The sequence below is a fragment of the Triturus cristatus genome, chromosome 8, assembly GCF_964204655.1.
Source record: "Triturus cristatus chromosome 8, aTriCri1.1, whole genome shotgun sequence".
NCBI lineage: Eukaryota > Metazoa > Chordata > Amphibia > Caudata > Salamandridae > Triturus > Triturus cristatus.
Window position 1 is genome coordinate 1,258,122,191 of NC_140591.1, and position 25,991 is coordinate 1,258,148,181.

The following is a 25,991-nucleotide window of genomic DNA, read 5'->3' on the forward strand; positions in this document are numbered from 1 at the left end:
ACCAGGGCCCCTGATAATGAATGAACAAGCATTTACAGTGCAATAGGTCTCGCAATGACATTATTTTGAGTTATTGACATTGTAAATGACATTTTTTTTTGTAAAACATAAATAAAAGGCATTGTAATTTAAAATGCCAATAGCTAAATTGTTTCTAAATGCAAAACCTATTGCATTGCATTCTCTGTCTCTTGAGTTGAAAGCGCTCTGGCATAGTCCAGCCCTGCAAATACCAAAGCGTCCTTTGCGACTGCGCTAGGAGTTGAGTAGGAACAGAAGGAAGACACGTGTTGTCTGGTCAGTGGAAGCAAAGGAAATGCTACCGTAAATTACTGGGTATAAGCGTCTGTCTCTGTATTTGCACACTTGCCCCCTTTCCATTATCGGCTTAGGAAAGCTGGACTGTCGATGGACTGGTTAATGACGGGTCTGGTGGACTCCACAAAGGCAGGGTGCTGCCTCTAGTTACAGAAAGCTCGCCAACCCTGGTTTTACGGATTACTGTGGCCAGTTGTGATGATAAACGCTTGCCACCGGGCCACAGCAGCTGCACAGAGCTAACTCCTACCATTACAACAATATTGATGATTTATTGAGTCACAGGGGCCTAGTAGGTTACTTTGGCACGACTAGTTTAGCTCAGAGAACGTATTTGTTCAAGCCCTTTAGCACCTGTGGTTGGTGCGGGGTGTTCCTTTTAATATTTAATATGCCTTGGTAGGGAAATTGCTAACTCCTGAGCTAAACACGGTAAAAGCAGGTCCCCAATTGCGTAGTCAATAATCCAGTAGTTGAGCACAGTGCCCGGTGGCCCGCAAACACAGTGCGTTCAGGTGGACCGTCCCGCAATCAATTAGGCATGGTTCATGAGCCCCGATACTAGACTGTCACCAGGAGCGGTGCTCACATTCACTTGAATGTCCCGCCAGTCCGCAATTAAAAAGAAATGGTCCCCGGCAGCCCGCTTCTCAGTAACAGTCCCTCAGCAGCCCCGCTTACAAGAAAACAGTTCCCCAGCAAGGTAGCTCAAAAGCAATACAGATTTGCGAGGTGCTTATGTTTTCAAAAGGGTTCCGAGCAATGCCACATAGACCCCAGCAGTCCTGCTATCGGTGGTCTGCCCGCACAGTCTCTGGCCCGCAGCCCACCCAAGGCAACACTTCACTTGCACGCAACCGGTGGGTGTTTACCTGGGGGGAGGACGAGGCACATACTGGCGTGAGGCTCCTTCAGGTCTCCGGGACGCGTGACAGTGATGGACTGCACGGGGGAGGGAGCAGGAGAAATCTTCCGGAATCGCCTGCAGCTCTTCCCCTCGGCTCCGTCACGCTGTGTCGGCTGAGGCGCGCCTCAATCACGTCCTGGTTGCTGGCGAACGCCTGAACCCCGCACAGCATCCCAGCTGGCGATATTTAACCTCTTGCAGACTTGGGGCCAGCAGCGCATGCTGCTTGGGCTCTGGAGCCTCTGCTGTGCTACTGCCTTTGGCCGGATAGGGCACGAGCACGGGGTGGCGCCTCCTCTCCCAGGCTCACTCGTAAACAGAGGGCATGCGGGATGCATGCGCACAGCATGCGCGCGGTCTTCCCCAGCTGATTGGATAAACTCTGCCTGAACCTTAACAGTCACGCCTCCTGAGATAACAGAACAGCCATAAAACAGAGAGACGCCGTAGACTCGGTGTCCCAAGTGCGTGTACAAAAAAGCCACAGGGCGGTAACCAAAAACCCTGCAGAGCAATTAAAAGACAGGGTTTTAAATAAATATGGACATTGACCAATTGAAAGCTATGGGCGGGATCAGAATTCCTTCTCCCAAAAATACTTTTACCCCAATAAATCTCGCTATGCGACAGCGCATGCACACTGTAACGCTAGGCGAGACCTAAAAGCACTCATGCATGCCTAAAAGACAGATTTCTAGATAAAGGACAGCATCAAAAACCATGCTTACAAAGTCCTTTCATACACCTTTGCACTTTTTCGAAAAATGTGTTCTGTTGTTGCATATTTATAAGGAGGAGATGAATCTGTGATTAATTATAATGTAAGATTAATGTACAAGCCAAATGGGAAAAGATTATTATCCAGATAGGAAGTAAATTATTTTCACTTACAAGAACATCTTGCAGAATAAGGAACATGCAAATGAGTAATACAGCACCTCAAGGTTAGCAGCAATACGGTATTTAGAAGATTGCACATGAATTGCTAAATACTGGCGGAGATTATTTTGTAATTACCAGACCTTGCATATTTTTACCCTGTCAAATTTGCAGCAGGTAGGAGTCTCTATGGTGTTCTGGATGAAGTCCGGTGCCACACCTGCCTCAAATGAGTTCTAGCCACAGGTCAGAAATCCCGTATGATTTTAGCAATCTCCCATTGGTGCCTTAGTAAAGTTATTTATAGCCTTAGATGTCTGGCTACAGCCATCATTTACAAATATATTGCCTCACATGTTCAGCTACCACTATCATTTGCCTTGGTACTGCTATCCAGTGCCAGGTGTATCTTTGAATGGTAAGCTAACTATCATATTTCCAAGAACAACTTCTTACACCCAGAGGCGTCATAGTATGTAACACTCTAGTTTAAAAATAGGTGGATACTAGAATAACCCTTTACCCACTTAACTGAGGTATTGTAGTTATATGACTGAGTCCAGGTATTTTGCAAGATTTGGTATCTGCTTTCCTAATATTGTTTCATTTCAAATTACCATGGGATAGGGGGATTACATCTTCTGTGCTTTTAGCTAATGCTATGGTATTGAGTTGTTAATTTATCTACTTCCAGCATGACAAAGTAATGCTACAGTAGCACACGATGTTATCAACAGTGGTGCATGCAACACTGACATTAATAAGGCCAGTGCTTTATTTCTAGAATACCTTCTAAGGTTAAAATTATACAAGAAATGGACGGCAAAGTAAGTGTAGATTAAGACCATCTTAACATCGATGTTAACAAACAGCATCAGAAGAAAGATCATGGACAAGCACTGAAGTATAAAAAAGCAATAGATGGAATGCTTGAATTGATCTCAGTCACGTGCCACATCCCAGTCCATCGTTATTTTACACACCATGTCACCGCAATATGGAACCCAGCCATTTACAAATCAGCCTTCACCCTGCTCCAATAGGAACAGTCCAGCGTGACCTATCAGGCCAGGTCCTCCCTGAACTAGAACACAATCATCCAAAGACTGTTCTTTCTCTTACTGGGACTCATCAGTAGGTGCAGCTTGGTTCCAGTGTCACAGTGTGTGTGGAAGCCACCTCTGGGCATACCCATTGAACCTACAGTGTCGCACTGAAGTGTACAAAAAGGTGATGGATGGAATGCTTATATTAATCTAATTCCCTGGTAATTACTCAGTTCATTGGTATTTTACACAGCATGCCACATCAGTTTGGACTCCGGATATGAAAATCAGTTGTGACAATGCTTGAATAGGAACAGTGCAGCCGGAACTGCCAGACCAGGTCCTCCCTGAACTGGAGCACAAGTTACTATCTACTGACAAGCCCCAAATAGGGCGTTTCCAGTCGGGGCTGCTTGGGGTCCCTTTTTGGAGGATGATTGGCCTGGCAGTTCAGTACAGGCTGTTCCCGTGAGGAGCAGGGTTGGACCGTGATGGACCTTGTTAAGAGTAGAATGGACGGTGAAAAATGATGAACTGGAATGCGGCCCAAGCAACTGCCACTGGCTGAGATTAATTCAAGCATTTCATCCACCATTTTGTTACTGTTAAAATGAACAAGCACAGTCACTATGAGAGGCATGCAGGAATAAAAAACAATAACAAAAGAATGGCGCTAAGTAACATCAAATTATATTTCACACACATGAACCTAGTTAAGTGTCACATAAGGCACCCTGTCCAAATTTCCCTGAAGTGAAGGACCACACAACAGAAGTGACACAAGCAGGGACAGAAAAAAGGAATGCTGTTAGTGGCAGGTGAGGCAAAATACTTTTTCTAAAGTTGTTTTTCCAATAAACTTATTAGAAAATCTGATTTCTTCATTAAATCCGATTTGGAAAACTGAGTGTAAAGCAACTGATTAATTTTGCTAGCTTTTGTCCAAGTAAAGATACAAAATAATACCTTTAATTATATCTAGAACTATACCTGGAGACTCCAGCCTAAACCATCCCAGTGAAAATAGCCTAAAGACCGTCAATCATTATGAGGGCCCTTATTTCAAATATGTAGAGTGTCACATTTTTATTATTTACGTATCTTGCATTGTGGGTTTGCAAGGAATACTCAAGGAGTGACTAACTAATATAAAAGTTAGTTTTCATACATAGCAAAGGCGCTTTTCCTTTCCATGTGTCACTGCAGTGCTTTTAAATGTCAGTTGCACCAAGGCACAGGGGTGCCAGTGGAAGCCATATAGTTTTGTCATATATGTGTGTGGTATAAATACATGCTGCAACCCACATGTGTCATTTACGCAAAAGGCGTTTTGTTAATTTCCTCTGCTCGCCTCCCCCGGACACTCCCCTCCCTTGGCCACTTCCAATTGGCTTGTAGGAGGAGGAGGTGAAAGAGGGCGGGGCTCTGACATAAATGTGCGTGGCAGCGCGGGAGCGGGGAATTTGTCTTTGCTCGCGCGCGGATAGCTACCTGTATGTTAGTGTGCTTAGCACTGCTTTTAAAACTGTGTCTATATTTTGCTGATATTGTTTTAAAATTGTATAAACTCACCAGAAAATCCTCTAATCGCCGCTTCCTTACGCAAAAGGCGTTTTGTTAATTTCCTCTGCTCGCCTCCCCCTGACACTCCCCTCCCTTGGCCACTTCCAATTGGCTTGTAGGAGGAGGAGGAGAAAGAGGGCGGGGCTCTGACATAAATGTGTGTGGCAGCGCGGGAGCGCAGCGGACGCGCGCAGCGGGTGCGCCAGCGGCGTGCCAAAGGCGCGCCTAAGGCAAGCCCGTCTGCGCCCGTCCGCGCCCTGACGGGCCCCGGGGCCACAGACGCTGGCAATCTCACCAGGTACTCCTCGCATTACCTGCGTTCGCTAGCAAATCATTGCTCACCTCTTAATCAATCCACTTTACACCGTCTCAGGGAATACAATATCTATGTTCACTCCCCGGACCATGGCACTCATCCTGCCTGCAGTTCCCAATCCCTCACCCCTGATTCCTTCATTTCCACTACATCCACCACGTTACGCATTCTTTACCTCAATACTCGTTCTTTGGTCAAACACCAAATGGACATTTTTCTGTTAATCAGCTCCGAAATGCCGGATATTCTCCTGCTCACGGAGACCTGGCTTACCCAGGACTCCGCGCCTGATATTTTAGCAGCTCTCCCCTCGGAATATTACATTCTCACCGATAATCAACCTCAGGGCAAACACGGCGGTGGAGTGGCCGCTATTATCCATAAGAAACACGTTTTCACTGCCCTTAGCTCTCTGATTCTCCCTGAGGTGGAGAATTTAGTGATAAAGTTGGAGTCCACCACCGGCTCTATCACCCTGGTGTTATATCGACCTCCTCTTGCCATGCCCAGCTTTCCTGTAGCTCTTAGTGAACAAATGGCCAATTTATCCACCAACTATGCTAGTACTATGCTAATAGTCGATCTGAATTATTGGTTCAATGATGTTCGAGGTGGCCCTCATGCTGCAGAATTAACAGAACTGCTTGTCAGTTTAAATTTTATTCAAAACGTTTCCTCTCCTACCCATGGTAAAGGACACATTTTGGACCAAATATGGTCCTCAAATCTTACCCTTTCTACGCCTATTGTCACACCCTGCATTTGGTCCGATCACCACCTTATTGATTTCACGCTCACTGTGATCATTAATCCTAAGACCGCCTCTAAAGGCGGTGGCATCGCAAGGAAATGGAGCTCTATGGATAAACCCGCCTTTCTCAATGCTCTAGCCAGGTCCAGTCCTCCCTTCAACACAGATGTTGATGTCTTGAACACTACTATTTCCAACTGGCTACTTAAAGCCTGCGACTCTCATTCCCCTCTCATGAAATTTACTCGTTCTCGCCACTCTGACGCCCATAAGTGGTTCTCCACTGAGCTCAAACAATAGAAGCTGGAGCTAAGACAAAAAGAAAGAAAATGGAGATCTCACTATACTTTGGAGGATAAACTCTTGTTTTCCTCTGCTCGCAATGACTATAAAAAGAACATTCGCAAAGCTAAGGCCATATACTTCTCAGCCAGAATCCTTAATGCCCAAAACAAATCGAAAGAGATTTTCTCTATCGTCAACGACCTATGTAACTCCGACAGGATACACCCTGACCAGCCACCCACTCAGGAGCTCTGCAACTCCTTGAACTCATTCTTTTTAGACAAGATCTCCACGATTAAGGCCAGCATCCCCGCTACGTGCGGCACAGACCACACTGATCTGATCACGATCAACCCTGTTACCCTGGATCACTTCCCAATTTTATGTCCCCAGCTCTTTTCTGAGCTATTGGTCCGAGTTAAATCTGGATCACCCTACGACTGCTGTCCCCCTCACATTTTGAAAGAGGTCTTGTCTGTTCTCTCTCATGTTGTACTTCCTCTTTTAAATGAATCCCTAACCCAGGGCAAGGTTCCCTCTGCCTTTAAGAATGCTATAGTGGTCCCACTATTAAAAAAACTCCAATTATCGCCCCATTTTTCTGCTTCCCTTTTTGGCAAAGATCCTTGAGGCCCACAGTACCAAGTCCCTCTCGAGTTTTATCGAACAAACCAACTACCTGGAACCCAATCAAGCCGGGTTCCGTCCCGCACACTCCACTGAGACAGTTATCCTCAGTGTACTAGATACGCTGCGAGCTAATGCGGATAAAGGCAATAGTCAGGCCCTCATCCTCTTGGATCTGTCGGCCGCGTTCGACACAGTGAATCATCACATCCTATTATCCCGTGTCGAACAAGCAGGTATACAAGGTTCCACTTACAACTGGATCAAATCTTTTCTTCAAGACAGAACGCAGGCAGTCCGGCTAGGAACTTTCACCGCCCCCAGGATGGTTCTCCCTTGTGGAGTTCCCCAGGGTTCTTCACTCTCTCCCCTACTATTTAATCTTTATCTTAGACCCCTTATCAGCTCTTTAAAAAACATGAAGGTCACAACTTTTAATTACGCTGATGACCTTCAACTTATTTTTACATTGGATGGGCCTAACTCAGCATCTGAATTCCAAGCCACCATGCTACACATTCAGCGCTGGATGAATTCTAACCATCTTAAACTCAATCCTGGCAAGACTGAGTTAATCTTGCCGGGTACCAGTGCTGCCATGTGGGGCCCTCATTTTTGGCCTGCTGACCTTGGCCCACCTCTCTCCCCTTCTCCCTCTGTAAAAAGCCTAGGAGTGGTTTTGAACGCCGACCTTTCACTTAGGGGACAAGTGGGGTCGGTAGTCTCCTCCTGTGTTTTTCAGTTGAGGAAACTCAAAAAAATTGCCCACCTTCTTACCACCTCAGCTCTCACTCTGGCAGTGATTGCCCTTGTACTTTCGCGTCTCGACTTTAGTAATTCCATCTACTTCGGCTTGCCCATGTTTCTGCTCAAACGTCTCCAAATGGTACAGAACCAGGCAGCCAGACTAATACTTAAACAACCCAAATGGCATTCTGCCAGCCCCCTTTTGGCGAAACTACATTGGCTCCCTATTGCACAACACGCAGCTTTTAAGACTGGCTGCCTCCTCTTTAAAGCCTTGCATTGCAAGAGCCGTAAGTTTCTTAGCAACCTAATTACAAAATACATACCTCGCCGCCCCCTTCGGTCTGGTTACCTCATGCTATTAGCTACCCCGGCCATCAAAAGGAAACGCCAGGGAGGGTGCAGCTTTTCGTATCTCGCACCTGGCCTCTGGAACTCGCTGCCCCTGGACATCCGAAGGCAGGAAAATCTTCTGAGCTTCAGAAAGGCTCTGAAAACACAGCTGTTTGCACTTTCATACAATTAGTCCACCCGCTGCGTTTATCTGAGACATTTAGCGCCATGAAACTTCCGGGTGTGCGTGCGCTTTATAAATTTCTCCTAACATAACATAACATTTAACTTCCAACCCATTGGTCGATTTTTGTGCCATTCAATATAGTCTTAAGGGAAAGTCAAATAGACCAAATGAGTGGAGCTGGAGTACTAATACCACCAAAGAAAAGGGTCCATATAAAGGTAAGCAATCAGGGGTGACCATGCAAAAAGTTGGAATTTAAATTTCTGTAGATTACATTTTGATTGTTGCATTTCCCGCAAGAACAATACTTATTCCTGTGAAAAATGTTTTGTGAGAAAATGCCCTTTTTTTATGGTCACTCCCATTTTTGTGGACTGATGTTACTGGTTTTTGACCTCTGCAAAATAAGGCACTGCTGTCCAGTCCCTGGTGTATGTGATCTAACCACTAAAACTTGGTACAATTGGCTTACTCCAAATTGACATATTGAACATTCCACTAAAGCCATAGCATATCATGAGAAAGTACACCAATGGCATGGTAAATTAAATGTCACCTGTGGACTAGAGCATTTAGGGGCAGATTTATGATAAACTGGTGGCACGCGTTGTAGCTCCAAAATTGCTAATGCCACGCTCCGTCAGTTTAAAAATGCAGAGATGAGCCGTATTCACAAGAATGTGCGCACCCGGGGGGCGTGGCTAGCTGCCGTTGCGAATGGCCGCTGCCTGATCGAGCTCCTACCTTCACGCCGCCTATTCTGCCCCATCCTGTGCCACCCATGAAACTTACCTGTGCTGAAGCGGCTGGATTCCTCTCCCTGCCCCTCGGAGAGGCTTTTGAGCTCCTGGTGGTGCGTGTGTGGGCTTGCGTCGCCCATCCCGGCTGGACACTGCTGACGGCTCCCCGGAGCAGATTGAAGGAGGAGGAGGGCCCGGGGCGTGCAGGCGGGCGGACTCTGCGGGCTCTAAGAACTGCAGGTGCGGTGCCCCCTGCATAGCGGTGATTGCGGGGCATCTGAGGCAGTGACGGAAACTGCTGCCCCGCATCGACGATGGAGGTGCGGGCCCCCGGTGATCGCTTTCACAGCTGCGGCCTCCGAGGCGGGGGCGTGGCGTTGAGTATCCGGAGGCCGGGCAGTGAATGATTGCAGAGCCCGCCCGGAACTGAAGTGCGGTGACTCAGCGAAACGGCCCGGGAGAGGGTGGCGGCCGTGACTGGTGAGGCCCGACTGATGCTGCACGACCTAACAGGTCACAATCGAGGTCTCGGCTGCGGCCTAAAAGCAGGTGTGGGGCTTAGAGAGAGCCAGTGCAAAGAGAGCCCTATGAAAACTGCTGCTGGGCGGAGGATGCCTGAAGGCTGCTGGGGACTGTGAGAGTGCCCACCGGTTGCCCTGCTGTGCCTGAAACCTCGTGATCTGAGAGGTAGGAGTGGGGGTACGTGTGGCTGCACCCTGGGGGCTGAGGTATAGTTGGAGCCAGGGCTGGTGGGACTCTGGACTGTCGAACTGGGGCTACATGGGCCCGGCTGCTGAGACCTGAAGTGTGGGACGGGCTGCTGACGCTCAGTGTGGAAGACACCGGGGCGTGCACTGAGCGAAGACACTGTGTACTTGGGTTCCGAGGGGCGCTCTGGATTGAGGGTGTCTGGTGCGGAGGGGTTCCCCCCCTTTTTGACTGGAGGTGAGAAAAGAGGGCCGGCACCTTTGCGTGCTCGCAGGAATCGCGAAGAAGGTGCTGTCGGACTGTCAGAAGAGGTGCCCTGAATGGTGAGGACCCCGTGCCACGTGCGGACGGACCGCTTTTCGAAGAGGTGGGCACCGGGGGAGCGCTCCTTTCTTTAAATCCATGGTGGTGTGGGAGGCTTTAGCACCTCTACCGGACACTACTGTAACCAAGTGACGGGGAGAGCGAAGAGAGACGCCAGGTGCGGGACATGGATGCGTTTGACTCCATCATATTGAGGATAATTGTTACGACTCGGGAGGTTCAGTCTGGGCAGCTGAGGCCTTGGGGCTGTGATAACAAAGAAGTGGCCTTGGGAGTATAGCGCACAAACTGGGTCAATCCCATCAACAAATTGAAAGCGTCTTGTGCCCTTATCCAGTGAGTTGCCCGGTACTACGCAGCCATGGCGACGGAAGGGAAATGTCCCAAGGCCAACGCCCAAAAGCAGCTTGCAATATTTGCATGGTCCAAAGCAGGAGAAAGGGGTGAATCGCCGCAATCGGAAGGGGACGGTGGGGCGGCTGCCTCTGCACGGGGCCCGGAGCCAACTCTTCATGATGTCATGGCGCCTATCAATGGGGTACGAGCCTCGGTGGACACGGTCAATGTAGAGGTCTCTCTGATTAGAGCTGACTTTCGGAAAATGGACGAGAAAGTTAAAGACCTCAAGATAGTCACTAGCGCCCTGCAGACGGATACGTCGGAACTTCAAACGCAAATGCTTGAAATGCAGAAGAGGCAGGAGAGGATGTCGCAACAGCTCGATGACTACGCAGGACGGGCCCGTCGAAATAACATTCGTATTTTGGGGGTTCCGGAAAAGACGGAGGGGCCGGCCGCTGACCTGTATGTGGAGGATCTCATTACGAAACACCTGAAGCCCAAGACTTTGTCTAGCTATTTCTCTATTGAGAGAGCCCACAGGGTGCCAGGAGGTAGACCAAAACCAGGAGCGCCCCCTAGACCCCTAATTGCCTGAGTTTTCAACTACCGGGATAGGGACATCATCCTCCAGACCACACGCTCCAATCCTCCCCTGAGGATAGATAACTATGAAGTGGCTTTCTTTCCTGATTTCACGGCCAAGGTTCAAGCTCAGCGCCGCAGTTTCCAGGTGGTGAAGAGGGAACTACGAGATCGGGAGATGAAATACGCGATGCTCTTTCCAGCGCGGCTGAGAGTGGAGTCGGAGGGCAAGTCGTGGTTTTTCGACTCACCGGAGGCAGTCTGGGAATGGCTAGACGGTTGGAGCAAGGTGGGAAGCCACAGAAGAGATCGACCTGGGAGACCGGGCCAGCACAGAGGCGCCCTGGCGGAGGTGGCGAACAATGGCTCGGCAGGAAGCAACAGTCAGCTGACAGAGCAGGACTGAATGCCTGGAAGCACAAGTATGGGGACATGGGGGGGTGGACATTCCCAGCACAGCGAGACTTTCATTATGGGACTTCATGTAACGGGGCGATTTGAGGGGTTTCATTGCTATGATCTGACAAGGACTAGATGTTATGAAGCGTGGGTGGCTACACTGCAAGTTAAATGTAATGTGTATATGCGGGAAGGGGGGCCAAATCACCCCGTGCGTTTATGACATTCTGGGGGGGAGAGAAGCCATGTTTGGAGGTGGGTAGTTTTGAATCCACGGGCAGGGGGGCAGGGTGGGGGGATGGGGTTGAGGGAGGGTGGTGGGGGGTGTTTGAAGGTTATTTGGTTTCTTGGTGGGATGTACGAGTCAACGATCCTAGGGAGCGATGTGATTGCGAAGCAGAGGTGAAGAACCGGGCTTTTAAAGCCCAGCGGCGCAGGGTACGTGTTGGACAGGCCACACAGAGGGCTGGCTCCCCCCCCGCACGACAGGGCCCGAGCTCCGGCCCACCCGGCATACCCCCGTGACAAGCCCCTGTACTCCGTCTCCCGACGGACCCTCTGCCCTCGGACCCCTACTCATCACGGGGTCCAGCCCCACCGGCTTCCCCGGCCAGGTCAAGCCGCCATCTTGGGCCCTGCACCACGCGGCCGCGTGGCCTCACCTCGACCCTAACCCCGGGCCTGGCCGGCCCCGACATCCCGGCACCACCATCCACCCAGGAGGTGAGCGGACCACTTGGCAGGTCAATGGGAGAACGAAGCGTCAAGAGCTCTTCCCCCGCCAGGTGCGATCGCCTCCAGCAGCCCCCAGGCGCTGGCTCCACCCCCTGCTGGGTGTCTGGACACCTTCATCCCGGACCCTCCGACCTCCAAGTGCGAGGGTCCGGACATCAAAGGGCACCAGCCCTATAACTAAGACAGCTCCGGAGCAGGAAGGCAGTTGTATCCTGGAGTCGAGAGACACCGAGTGAACTCAACCCTGACGGTCTACTGGCGCTGCCGTAGCCCGCTCTTGTGAACCATCGTCCTGCCTGCTGGCGCTGCCGCGGCCTTCTGCAACCTTCATCTTCCTGGGACCTGCTGGCGCTGCCGCGGCCCGTTGTACCGACCATCCTCACCGGGACCTGCTGGCGCTGCCGCGGCCCTCTGCAACCTTCATCTTCCTGGGACCTGCTGGCGCTGCCGCGGCCCGTTGTAACGACCATCCTCACCGGGACCTGCTGGCGCTGCCGCGGACCGTTCATCTTCCAGGGACCTGCTGGCGCTGCCGCGGCCCGTTGTATCGACCATCCGCACCGGGACCTGCTGGCGCTGCCGCGGCCCATACCACCTAACCACCAAGCTCGAGGATTGTGAGCTCATCACCAGCTCATCCGAATTACCTGATTGGTAAATAGACTGTCCCGCTACCCCCTTCCCTACCTTACGAGACTCTAATCGAGGGGACCCCTGAGTCCAGACCTCCTTGTACCATTTTACCGTACCTTAAATAAGTGCCGATAAAGATCACTGAACCTTATCCGTGTGTGATATCTGTCTGTGGGGGGGAAGTTACTTGTCTGTACGATCGCTGGAGACGGCTCTCCCCGGGGACCTCTCCTCCTGACCCCGGCCGACCCTCCCGGTCCATCTACCTTTTCTAACATTGGTGGCCAGCGGCGCGATCCGAATCAACGCGTAATCGTACAGAGAGTAGCTCACCCCACGACAAAGCACGATGTCGACCAAAGATAGCAGCTCCACCGAGAAGTTCCAAATGGAGAAACTAGAGGAGTACAACCACCGCGAACTGAGACAATTTTGCATAGAACTTGGCATTGCTACCACTGGCCTGAGTACCAAGGATGACCTAAAGCACGCCCTTGAGTCGTGGACAGAAACGGGGGTCGCAAGACCCTCCGACCAAAGCAGCGTCACACCAGACCAAAACAGCGTCACACCAGAGGGGAACGCCACGACTCCCGAGGAACGGGGAACGGGCCTCTCACCGGAGGAGATACGAGAAAGAGACAGAGTCAGACTGCACGAATTAGAGATGGCACGACTCAAGATGGATGGGGAGCTCAAGTTAGCTGAACAGAAACTCAACCTCGAGCATATGCGGATTCGAGAGGAGCGAGAAGAAAAACAGAGACAGAGAGAGCTGGAAGAGAAAAAGATAACGCTCGAGCACGAGCGCCAATTGGCAGAGATAGAACTGCGCAAACAGCATAAGGACTTGGGGGTGCCTGAAAGACCACACACCCCGGGACCAACTGAGAAAAAAGTTCACATCCCCAAGGATGTGGTCCGCGAGTATGTCCGAGAAGACGACATACAACAATGGTTTAAGGCCTATGAGATCGCAATGACCTCCCACCGGATCGACCGGAGTGATTGGGGAGCCGGACTTTGGGGGAGATTTATCAACGAGGGTCGCGATGCCCTGCTGCAGCTCCCCGATCACCAAATGTCGTCCTACGACCACATGAAGGCTGCCCTCCTCACCCGCTACGGCCTCACGCCCGAGATGTACCGCCAGAGGTTCAGGGATTGCACCCGGATCCCAGGTACCACTTGGGTGGAATACGTGAACTATTTCAGCCGGGCCTTCGAGGGTTGGATCAAGGGAAGTCAGGTCACCACCTACGAACAGCTCTTCAACCTCATGGTATGGGAACACCTGTCAAACAACTGCTTCGTCGAGCTCCGGCAGCATCTACTCGACAGTAAGCTGACTGACCCCCGGCAGCTCGCCGCCGAAGCTGACCGGTGGGAGAGCACCCGAGTGGGCCGGAGAGGGCCACACGACCAGAACAGAAGCAACCAAGGCCAGCACCGTCCTCGGGGAGGAGGAGGAGGCCAGGGGCGGGGGAGAGACGCCTTGCCAGCAACAACCGTGGCCAGCACCCCGCCGCCGGCCGGCCGGGGCAACCCCCCGTTGCGGCCTGGGTACCGAGCCAACGTCACGTGCCACAGATGCCAGCGACTAGGCCACTACGCCAACGATCCGAACTGCCCGCTGAACCAAACGCCCAAACCCCGCCAGGTAGCTGCCGCTGCCCTGGGGGAGGAGCAGTCGTTGGAGGGTCCCGAGGAGTGTGAGCCGGACCAGCAAGGGTGGGAACCGGCCGCCATGGTCCTGGCATGCTTAGGGGGAAGAGACATGGTTCCGCGGGCTCCCCTACCCGCCAACACCAGGAAATACGGTCAGTGGGTGACCATTAATGGACAGAGAGCTGAGGCCTTGCGCGACACCGGCGCCAGCGTGACGGCCGTCCGCTGTCACCTGGTGAAGCCCGAGCAGATCTTGCCGAACATTCTCTGCCCCGTCCGCTCGGCAGATAACTCTGAAAGCATGTGCAAGATGGCCTGCGTCCCGTTTGAATGGGGAGGGGTCTCCGGCCTACTGAAAGTGACGGTCCGGGACGATGCCCCCGTGGACTGCCTCCTGGGGAATGACCTCGAGAGTTCCCCGTGGGCCACCGTCGAGAGAAGAGAGCACTTGGGAATGCTGGGCCTCCCGGACTGGGCCTGCATAACCACCCGATCCCTGGCCGGCCGGGCCGCCCCCCGATCAGAAGAAACCGAATGGCCGGCACCTCCGCCCCCGGTTGCCCCCGTAGAGGACAACGGCGAGGCCGACCTCCCAGACCCGGCCCCCGAAGAAAACGCGCAACCCCAGGACCTTCCGGATCTGGCTCAGTGGCGGCAAGAAGGGGGGCCCACCCAAGAACAGTTCCGCCAGGAGCAAAAGACCTGTCCCTCCCTCGAGGGACTTCGCCAACAAGCCAGCACCCAAGCCGCCGGGGACACCACCGGAACCCACTGGGTCTACTGGGATAACGACCTGCTCTACAGCGAGCAAAGAATCGCCGAGCTGGGGGCCAGTCGAGTTCTGGTGGTACCGCTCCGCTTCCGAGACTTTCTACTCAACCTAGCCCACGATGTCCCCCTGGCTGGGCACCTGGGCCAAGATAAAACGTACAGTCGACTGGTGACCCACTTTTTCTGGCCAAAAATGAGGAATGACGTCCTGAACCACTGCCGATCGTGCCCCACATGCCAAGCAAGCGGGAAGAGTGGCCGGAAGCTTAAGGCTCCTCTACAACCCTTCCCGGTGGTCACCACCCCGTTCGAGAGGGTGGGGATAGACATTGTGGGGCCGCTGGACCCTCGCACGGCACAAGGACACAGGTTCATCTTGGTACTAGTGGACCATGCCACCCGCTATCCCGAGGCGGTGCCCCTACGGACCGTGACCGCTCCAGTGGTTGGCCGGGCCCTGATGGGGATCTTCTCCCGGGTAGGCTTCCCCCGAGAAGTCGTCAGCGACCGAGGTACGAACTTCATATCGAAGTACATGAAGTCCCTCTGGCAACAATGCGGGGTCACATACAGATTCACGACCCCCTATCACCCCCAAGGAAACGGACTAGTGGAGCGGTTTAACCGCACTCTCAAGGGGATGATTGGGGGATTGGAAGAGCCTCTCCGTCGCCAGTGGGATGTACTGCTCCCGTGCCTCCTCTTCGCCTACCGAGAAGTACCCCAGAAGTCCCTCGGCTTCAGCCCCTTTGAACTCCTATACGGACACCCTGTGCGAGGGCCCCTCAGCCTCGTGAAGGAGGGCTGGGAGTTGGCCCCCCTAACGACCCCTCCAGACGTCTTCAAATACCTCCTGGCCCTACGAAACCAGACCCGGCGCTTCAGGGAGATGGCCAAGGCGAACCTCGAGGCCAGTCAGGAGGACATGAAAAGGTGGTATGATCACAATGCCTCCTCCGTTGAGTTCGAGCCTGGGCAGCAAGTATGGGTGATGTCCCCCACCGAACCATGTGCCCTGCAAGACAAGTGGACGGGGCCCTTCAAAGTGGTCGAGCGTAAAAGCCCCGTCACTTACCTCATCGACATGGGGTCCACCCGGAACCCCCTGCGGGTCCTCCACACCAACCGGCTCAAACCACACTTTGTGCGCTCCGAACTAAGCCTCCTGATGGCGACCGACAGTGGTACCGAAGAAGACTCCGAGCCCCTCCCGGATCTCTTAAAGACTCAGGAGAAGGACGGCTCCGTGGATGGGGTCCGGCTCTCCGACGCCCTCACTTCGGAGCAACGCCAGGACTGCCGGGACCTCCTGCTGCAGTTCGCTGCCCTGTTCTCACTCACCCCCGGGGTCACCCCTGGGTGTTTGCACGACGTAGACACCGGGGACAGTCCCCCTGTCCGGCACCGGGCCTACCGCGTACCAGATCGGGTACGGGCCTGCATACAGGAGGAAGTGGCCAAGATGCTCACGATCGGGGTCATCGAGCCCTCGGACAGTCCCTGGGCCAGTCCGGTTGTATTAGTTCCCAAGGCCGCTGCCCCCGGCACCGCCCCTGAACTGAGATTCTGCGTCGACTACCGGGGCTTGAACGCTGTCACCCGGACCGACGCTCATCCCATCCCCCGAGCAGACGAGCTGATCGACCGGCTGGGGGCCGCCCGCTACCTTAGTATCTTCGACCTGACGGCGGGCTACTGGCAGATCGGCCTCACACCCAGGGCTCAGGAACGGTCAGCCTTCTCCACCCCCGATGGCCACTATCAATTTAAGGTCATGCCCTTTGGCATGAAGAATGCCCCCGCCACATTCCAACGTCTTGTGAACCAGGTCTTGGCAGGGCTCGAAGAATTCAGCGCTGCCTACCTGGACGATATCGCTGTATACAGCCGCCACTGGTCCGACCACCTCCGTCACCTCCAAGAGGTCCTCCAAGCCCTCCAGCGGGCCGGCCTCACCATTAAAGCCGGCAAGTGCCAAATTGGCCAAGGGTCGGTGACCTACCTGGGGCACCAAGTGGGAAGCGGGCTGGTGGCCCCACTACAACTTAAGATTGCTGCCATCCAGTCCTGGCAGCCCCCCGTCACCCAGACCGAGGTCCGAGCCTTCTTGGGGCTCACCGGCTACTACCGGCGGTTCGTGAAGGACTACGGCAGCATCGTGGGGCCCCTCACGGGACTCACATCCAAGAATCAACCGAAGCGGGTCCACTGGACTCCTGATTGTCAAGCGGCCTTCGAGGAGCTGAAGGCCGCCCTGTGCACCGCCCCGGTGCTCCAGGCCCCCGATTACAGTCGGGAATTTGTAGTACAGACCGACGCCTCCGACCACGGCATCGGGGCCGTCCTCTCTCAGCTGAACCCCGAAGGTCATGACCAGCCGGTGGCCTTCATCAGTCGACGTCTCCTGGCCCGAGAACAGCGTTGGAGCACAATCGAGAGGGAGGCATTTGCAGTAGTGTGGGCCCTCAAAAAGCTCCGGCCCTATCTCTTCGGTACCCACTTCCGGGTACAAACCGACCATCGACCCCTGCAATGGCTGATGCAGATGCGGGGGGAGAACCCAAAACTCTTGCGCTGGTCCATTTCCCTGCAGGGAATGGACTTCACTGTGGAGCACCGACCAGGCCAAGACCACGCCAACGCGGACGGCCTGTCCCGCTTTTTCCGCCTCGACGAAGAGAGTCCCCAAGGAGATGGGTGACTCTCCCCGCCTTCAGCTGGGGGGGACGCATGTTGGACAGGCCACACAGAGGGCTGGCTCCCCCCCCGCACGACAGGGCCCGAGCTCCGTCCCACCCGGCATACCCCCGTGACAAGCCCCTGTACTCCGTCTCCCGACGGACCCTCTGCCCTCGGACCCCTACTCATCACGGGGTCCAGCCCCACCGGCTTCCCCGGCCATCTTGGGCCCTGCACCACGTGGCCTCACCTCGACCCTAACCCCGGGCCTGGCCGGCCCCGACATCCCGGCACCACCATCCACCCAGGAGGTGAGCGGACCACTTGGCAGGTCAATGGGAGAACGAAGCGTCAAGAGCTCTTCCCCCGCCAGGTGCGATCGCCTCCAGCAGCCCCCAGGCGCTGGCTCCACCCCCTGCTGGGTGTCTGGACACCTTCATCCCGGACCCTCCGACCTCCAAGTGCGAGGGTCCGGACATCAAAGGGCACCAGCCCTATAACTAAGACAGCTCCGGAGCAGGAAGGCAGTTGTATCCTGGAGTCGAGAGACACCGAGTGAACTCAACCCTGACGGTCTACTGGCGCTGCCGTAGCCCGCTCTTGTGAACCATCGTCCTGCCTGCTGGCGCTGCCGCGGCCTTCTGCAACCTTCATCTTCCTGGGACCTGCTGGCGCTGCCGCGGCCCGTTGTACCGACCATCCTCACCGGGACCTGCTGGCGCTGCCGCGGCCCTCTGCAACCTTCATCTTCCTGGGACCTGCTGGCGCTGCCGCGGCCCGTTGTAACGACCATCCTCACCGGGACCTGCTGGCGCTGCCGCGGACCGTTCATCTTCCAGGGACCTGCTGGCGCTGCCGCGGCCCGTTGTATCGACCATCCGCACCGGGACCTGCTGGCGCTGCCGCGGCCCATACCACCTAACCACCAAGCTCGAGGATTGTGAGCTCATCACCAGCTCATCCGAATTACCTGATTGGTAAATAGACTGTCCCGCTACCCCCTTCCCTACCTTACGAGACTCTAATCGAGGGGACCCCTGAGTCCAGACCTCCTTGTACCATTTTACCGTACCTTAAATAAGTGCCGATAAAGATCACTGAACCTTATCTGTGTGTGATATCTGTCTGTGGGGGGGAAGTTACTTGTCTGTACGATCGCTGGAGACGGCTCTCCCCGGGGACCTCTCCTCCTGACCCCGGCCGACCCTCCCGGTCCATCTACCTTTTCTAACAGTACGCCTGAAATCTTCTGAGTTCGCCTTCCAAATTACAGAGACACGGAACACTCTGTCTGGCATAGGAACTTCAATTTATTAGCTGCAGCTAAGTACAGTTGTCCTAGAAGTACATCGGTGGTAGGTTCTCAGGAGACTGCCCCTTCAATCTGTGGCTCACAGTCTTTTGTAGCGCTTGAATCCCCTAAAGCAACAACCCCCACAAGGTGCAATAAAAATACAAATCATCCACAAGAAAACATTCTTTGTACAAGATACAGGATAATGGGCAATAGAAATTCCTTCCCTAAGGTCGTGTTCTCTACCCGACCCTATAGGTCAGGTGGCATAGCCATTCCTAGGTTGAATTAATTTACGACAGGACATGTTTGCGTGTTGAAGATGGTGATTCGTAACACAACTGGAGAGGCCGAGAACGGTCAGCAAGGGTCAATAGATGGTTATCTGGGGGATTAGTTGCTTCGAGCCGGGTCTCAGAATGGACTTAGCTCGGGGAAACAGGAAAGGTCGTGTAATATGTGCAACAGTATAGAACGTGAAAGAAACGCTATGAATGTTGAAGGGGCCTGAGTGAGGGCAACAGCGTGGTGGCGTTACAAGCAAAGACGAGCCATTTTTTGAATTTCCTCAGAGGGGGCGACCAATAATGGACAGACTGTTGTATAAGTTTTCTTCAACTGCAATGATCCGTTCGAGTGATGAGTATCTTGGGATTTGGGATGGGGGGATAGAGACAGGACACTTTCTGTACTGACCTGGAATGTTAACAGAATGGGGGACAAGATCAAGAGTGGAATAGTGCAACAGTACTTGAAGAGACACTCTCCTGATGTGGTTCTGCTGCAGGAGACACACCTGGTGGGACAAAAGACTAAGGCCCTCACTAGGTGGGGGCATAAACTACTGGTCCATGCAGATTATACATCGGGGTCCAGGGGAACGGCGATTCTGGTTAAAAAATCCTTAACTCTCATAGTGGGTAAGATGTGGGCGGACCCGGCGGGGAGATTCGCAGGAGTGGAGGCCCAATGGGACAGTAGAGCGCTTAATATAATCTCGGTTTACTTGCCCCCCGCTCTGGGCAGGGTAGCCTTAGAAGATCTTGGGGGGAGATTAACGGGACTCCAAGAAGGTGCGTTGATTATGGGAGGCGACTACAACATGACATTGGATGACACAGTCGATCGCCATCCACCGAGATCACAGGCGAAATCCAATGTCTTGATGGCTGACTTTGAGGCGGCGCTGGGATTGGTGGATGTAGGTCAGACGTTGCAGCCCCCGGGCAGGCTCTTCACCTTTTTCTCGGGCATGCACCATAGCTTATCACGTATAGATTACTTCCTTACACATCTGTCATCTGTGGGCAATTTCGTAAAATCCCAAGTTCTGCCGAGGGGCATATCTGACCACTCCCCGGTCTGGGTGGAGTATACACACTGGGAGAGGCAGGCACGTACCACCATCGTTATTAACCTATGGCTCCTACACATACCGGACATTAGGGAAGAACTCCGTAAACAAACGGAGAACTACTTTTCGGAAAATGTCGGGTCAGTCACATCCGCTCAGCCAATATGGGAGGCATATAAGGTGGTTCTGAAAGGGCAGGCCTTATCCTTGAAGATGGGATACATCACTAAGAAGTGTGAGCTCGTGGCGCAGGTGGAACATGACCTTCTTAACTTAGAGAGAGAGCATGCAAAGCATCCTTCTCCTGATACGGCGAACATGCTTCTACTGAAGCAGGATGAATATCGGCTTAAAACCAGGAAACATATGGTGGCCAAATATCGCCACACCCAGCATAGAATATATGAAATGGGGGATAGAGCGGGAAGGACACTAGCATGGTTAGAGCGACGAGAACAGGGATCGAGATGGGTACACAAGCTGACAAGGCCAGGAGGTGACGCAGGGTCACACCCACAGGACATTGCAGAGGAATTCGCGGCTCACTTAGAAAAGGTGTATTCCCCCTCTACTCACTACGCGGCTGCGGACTCGTGTAAGCTTCTCCAGGATAGTAACGTGCCAGTCCTCTCAGAGGTGGATAGGGAGACATTGGATGAGGCTCTCTCAGTTGAAGAGATTGGCAAAGCTATAGGGCAGATCAAGTCGGGGAAGGCGATGGGACCCAACGGCATCTCAGTTGAATTTTTAAAAGCTACTGCCTCCCGCACGATTCCGCATTTAAAGGCCATGTACGAGGAGAGCCTAGAGATGGGCCGGTTGCCAGTGGATCAAAGATTGGCTACCATTGTAGTAATCCACAAGACGGGCAAGCCGGCGGATGCCTGTGGCTCCTATAGACCGATCTCATTGATCAATGTGGAGGCAAAGGTGCTAGCGAAAGTTCTGGCCAATAGGTTGGTGTCGGTTATTGAAACATTGGTCCACCCGGACCAGTCTGGGTTTCTACCTAGAAGAAATACAGCCCTCAATCTAAGGCGCATACATAACGTAATTACATTGAGGAGGACGCCACGGTGCTGTCATTCGATGCCTCAATGGCCTTTGACTCCATAGAATGGCCATACATGTTTGAAGTCCTAAAACGGATGGGTCTGGGTCCCAAGTTTATAGCCTGGGTTCGACTGTTATACACAGATGTCTTGGGACAAGTGAGGGTAAATGGTCACACGTCCCGGGTGTTTAGGCTCCGGAGAGGTACTAGACAGGGGTGCCCTCTATCCCCGTTGATATTTTCTCTGTTGCTAGAGCCCCTGGTGGCTTGGATACGCAAGGATGTTATGGTCCGAGGGATGCGATGGGCGGACGATGTGGAAGATCGAATATCTTTATATGCGGACGATATACTGCTGTACCTGGCTTCCCCATACAGATCCATATCGGTGGTGCTTGACATCTTTACAAATTTTGGTAAATACTCCGGATATGCGATCAATTGGCACAAGTCTGTATTATTCATGCTGCAGGGCACGGTTCCGAGGCTCCCGGCAGGATGCGCCATAGTGGTGGCGGGGGAAGGGTTTCGGTACCTAGGAATTTTTGTTACGTCTGACCCGAATCTCTTTTATAGCTCTAATCTGGCCCCCCCGTTAGCTAAATTGCGAGCGGATGTGCAACATTGAAGATCCCTTCCTCTTTCATTGCTGGGGACAGCTGCGCTCTTTAAGATGCTGGCCCTCCCTCGCTTCCTGTATATCCTTCAGAATTGCCCGTATAAAGTTCCAGATTCGTATTTCAAGGAAGTGGAGGCAGAGGTCCATACGCTGCTGTGGGATGGGAGGGCCCCAAGGGTGGCACTAAAGAAGCTAACAAAAAGTTGGTACGATGGAGGCATCGCGCTTCCTGACCTGCAACTCTACTATTGGGCAGCACAGCTGGCAACTGTTAATTATTGGATATACCGTCCCCTAGATGACCCAGCGTATGCTCTTGATCGATATCAAATGGATCGATCCGGCTACCTGGGAGCCCTGTACACAAGCGATAAGAAGAATAAGGGGCAATTCTTCGGGCCCACCCTACACACTTTAGAGATCTGGAGAAAAGTACGGTCTCAACTGGGCTGGACTGGCGTCCTTACAAAAACAAAGCCACTTTGGTATACGCAGCAACTGGGCATGCTGTGTTGCCAGGCTGGGTTTGATAAGTGGGAGCTTATAGGCATCTCGACAGTAAAAGACTTAGTTAAAAAGGGATCTTTACTTACATTTGAGGCCCTCCGGCAGCAGTGTCACCTGGCCCGGGGAGAAACATTTAGATACCTGCAAATTTGGCATGCTCTGATGACGGCCTTCTCGTCCTTTGCGGACATACCAGAATCTTCACCACTCGAGGACAGGTTGCTGGATGGGCCCCTAAATTCGAAGGCAATATCTCTCACATATAAGAAATTATGCAATAATCTCCCAGATACCTTTCCAAGACTCAGGGAGCAGTGGCAGGGTGATCTGGGATTGATTAGTGATGAGGACTGGCAGGATGCCCTTATGTACCCTCGGAAGGCGGCCATTACACTTAAATTTAGGCTGATCCAATTGAGGATATTACACCGCTCATACATGACAGGACAGATATTAGCGAAAATAGGATCCAGAGCTGACGACTTATGCTTGCGTGGATGTGGCCAGCAGGCTACATTTTACCACACTCTTTGGAGCTGCCCGAAGATTCGCAGTTTCTGGGAAGAGGCCTCGGAACACATGCAGGTGGCATTACATAAAGAGATTGTACTAACGCCACAACTTGGACTGTTAATTATCTGAGGCAACCGACCTCACGGAGGTGGAAAAGCAATTCACGACGCTAGGATACACTTTAGTTAAAAAGGAGATAGCGAGAGGCTGGGGGGGAGTGCTTATACCACGAGTCCACGCATGGGAAAATGAGCTGGATAGATGCATGATGGCGGAAACGGAAGTCTTTTTAGCAAGGGGTGGCCCGAAAAAGTGGGACAGGAAGTGGTCGATGTGGAACAAATATCGGGGAGATCCTGTGGTGTCTCCGGTGGTGGAGTTGGACATGCATAGTACAGAAGGTGCAACTGTGATGTAATGTATATTTTTTGTCTAATGATGGTTTATTTACTATACATATGCCAGCCAAAATTGTCGTCCTTTTCTGTATCCATGACAGTGATTTTCACCAATAAACACATTTAAAAATTTTTTTAAAAATGAATGTGTGCACCCCTGCGTTTCCACTAGCACTGATACTTAATCTAGCTGTCTAGAGCCAACGCAGGCATTCTTGCACCATAGTGCAAGGGTGTCTGCATTACAGGGAATGATTGTTCATGTGCAAAAGGTGTCCCTTCCTGCACATGAACAGTCACTAATGGCGATTTGCTGTTTCAAAATGATAATGCGGCACATATAGAAACAGCAAAACGAGGAGAAATTAATTGTTTTTTCTCATTTTTCCAGGTTAAGACCAGGTGTTATCTGGTCTTATTTTTGGCACTCCCTTATATTTACGCCACCCTTGTAAATAGGGGGCAGTGTCAACAGCAATGGGTGTTGCGGTGGAACACCCACCATAACACCCATTGCCTGCCCCTTTCACACTAAGTTTTGTGTGAAAAGGGGCCTTATTTACAAGGTGGCCTTCAGCCACTGTAAGTGGCTCAATGCCACCTTGCAAACAAGGTGAAGGGCGTATCGCCACCAGAACGCCATAAAAAGTGGCGCTCTGGTGCTAATAAGCCCTTGTAAATATGCCACTTAGTGTGCCATACACTAGTGTGATATGGAAAAAATGGCGTCAGGCCTACCAATGAGCCTGCCTGCTGCAGTTTAAACCTACAGCCTATGAATCAGACACCCCTAGGTAGGCCCTGTAGTCCACAAGGTAGGATGCATAGTTTTAAAAGTGGGGCATGTAGAAATGTAATGTTACCATGTCCCTTCTCTGAGAAGCCTAGAAACGCTATTTTCATCTTGGAAAGCTCTGGTTGTCCTATGAGAAAAACTAGAGTGCAGATTAATATATTAATTTTGCTACTGGGTTTGGGACAAGCTAGAAAAATGATTCAACCACTATTTTAAATATTTATTAAAAATCCAATTCAATGGTGAAGTTATATTTCTGCTAAATATTTAGGAAAAAATTACTTTTAGATGTTGCCCTTTCCCTGATTAAAGCTCCGAAAATTAATTTTCATTCGCCTGCTAACAGCTGGCTATGTCAGTGCTTGGTCTTAATAATGTGTGAAAACTAGGACCAGACAGCCCTCTAATTCCATTGGGCATTTCCCCGGTGGGCTGAAGCCTTTGGAATGTGATTTTGAATGCCCATGGCCGCTGCTGGTGCCTCTCCTTAGCTCTCAGAGTTTAAATGCAGTATGTACAGAGGGCTTGAAAAGGAAAGAAATGGAAAAAAAGAGATCAGTGAAGGAGAAGCGAGAGTGGAGAGAAAATGGATTGTTACAAAGTGATAGATCGAGGAGAGGGATAGAGTGGAGGCTGGTTTGAGCATTTTCACCAGGGCTGTTTTAATTCCTCAGTCTGGCCTTGGTGAAAACTGTCCCCAGTGTAGAGACAATGGCTTAGGACTAGTGATAGGATGGACAGGGGTGAGGTATGTGAGGTATGTCAGCCCAGGAAGAACCACTGGGAGAGATCAAGATTTTAAATTATTTCAAAGGGACAAGGGTCAAACTTCTTCATTTACAGCCAAGTGTATGAGAACACCTGGGACAGTGAAGCCCTTGATCTTCAGGCCCTCTATAGCTGATTGAGCATGAGCCCAATGGAAGGGGGAACTGGTCCCCGAACCAATTTGGTGTAGCTGAGGAGGAGGTGGCTGCTCTTTTGCCTACCCTCACTCCTTGCTGGGCCAGAGGCTCCCTTCAGGGGCAGAAGGCTGATGTCATCTTGGATTTCTCATAAATTAGTGCACTGAGGGACAGTTTGCAGGAAGGAAAACAGGTTGTACTCAAAAAGTGGATAAGGTTGCCCCCGCAAACTTTTACCTCATTGGTTACGTAGGGTCCAGGAGTTGACCCCCAGCCACTGGCTAGTGCAGCCTACAAAATGGAACCACTTTGTGTGCAGATGTAATCCTTGTGAAAGATCAGAATGCCATCACTGAAAATGAGGAGACAATGGCTGGAGTGGGCTGATCCACTGCCCCATACTGCTTGCTGTAATGGGTGGAAGAAATGTGCATTACACAACAATAGACCAGTGGATGAAAAGGGCTGCTGAAGCCCCTACAAGTAGATATATTACATATATATTGTTAGTAGGATCAAAAGGTCTAGGCTATCATCAGACTTAATAATGTTTTTTTTGTGGTTTTAGTAAAACATTTTATTAGAAAAGCTGCTGGGCCCTCGCCAATATAAAAAATACTAATTTGTTAAAAGTAAATATATTTTTTGTTTCAAAAGCCTAAATTGCAATAGTAGTCTCTGGCAAAGGGGAACCACTTTGTCAGCAGAGGTGCTCTTTGTGAAAGAACAGAATGCCATCACTGACAGTGAAGTGAGCCAATGGTTAGAGTGGGTTGACTTACTGCCTCATGCTATTTGCTGTAGTGGGTGTAAGAAAACTGTGAATGACAACAACAGACCAGAAGATGAAGAAGGGTTGGCTGAATGTGTGTGTGTATATATATATATTATCTACTGGCGGTCGCCAGTAGATAGTTATAGTTAGGACCGTGTTTCCATAGGAAATCTCAAAATTCTATTTTGAATAACTTTGGCGCCGGTTGACGAATCTTCGCGAAATTTTCAAAACTA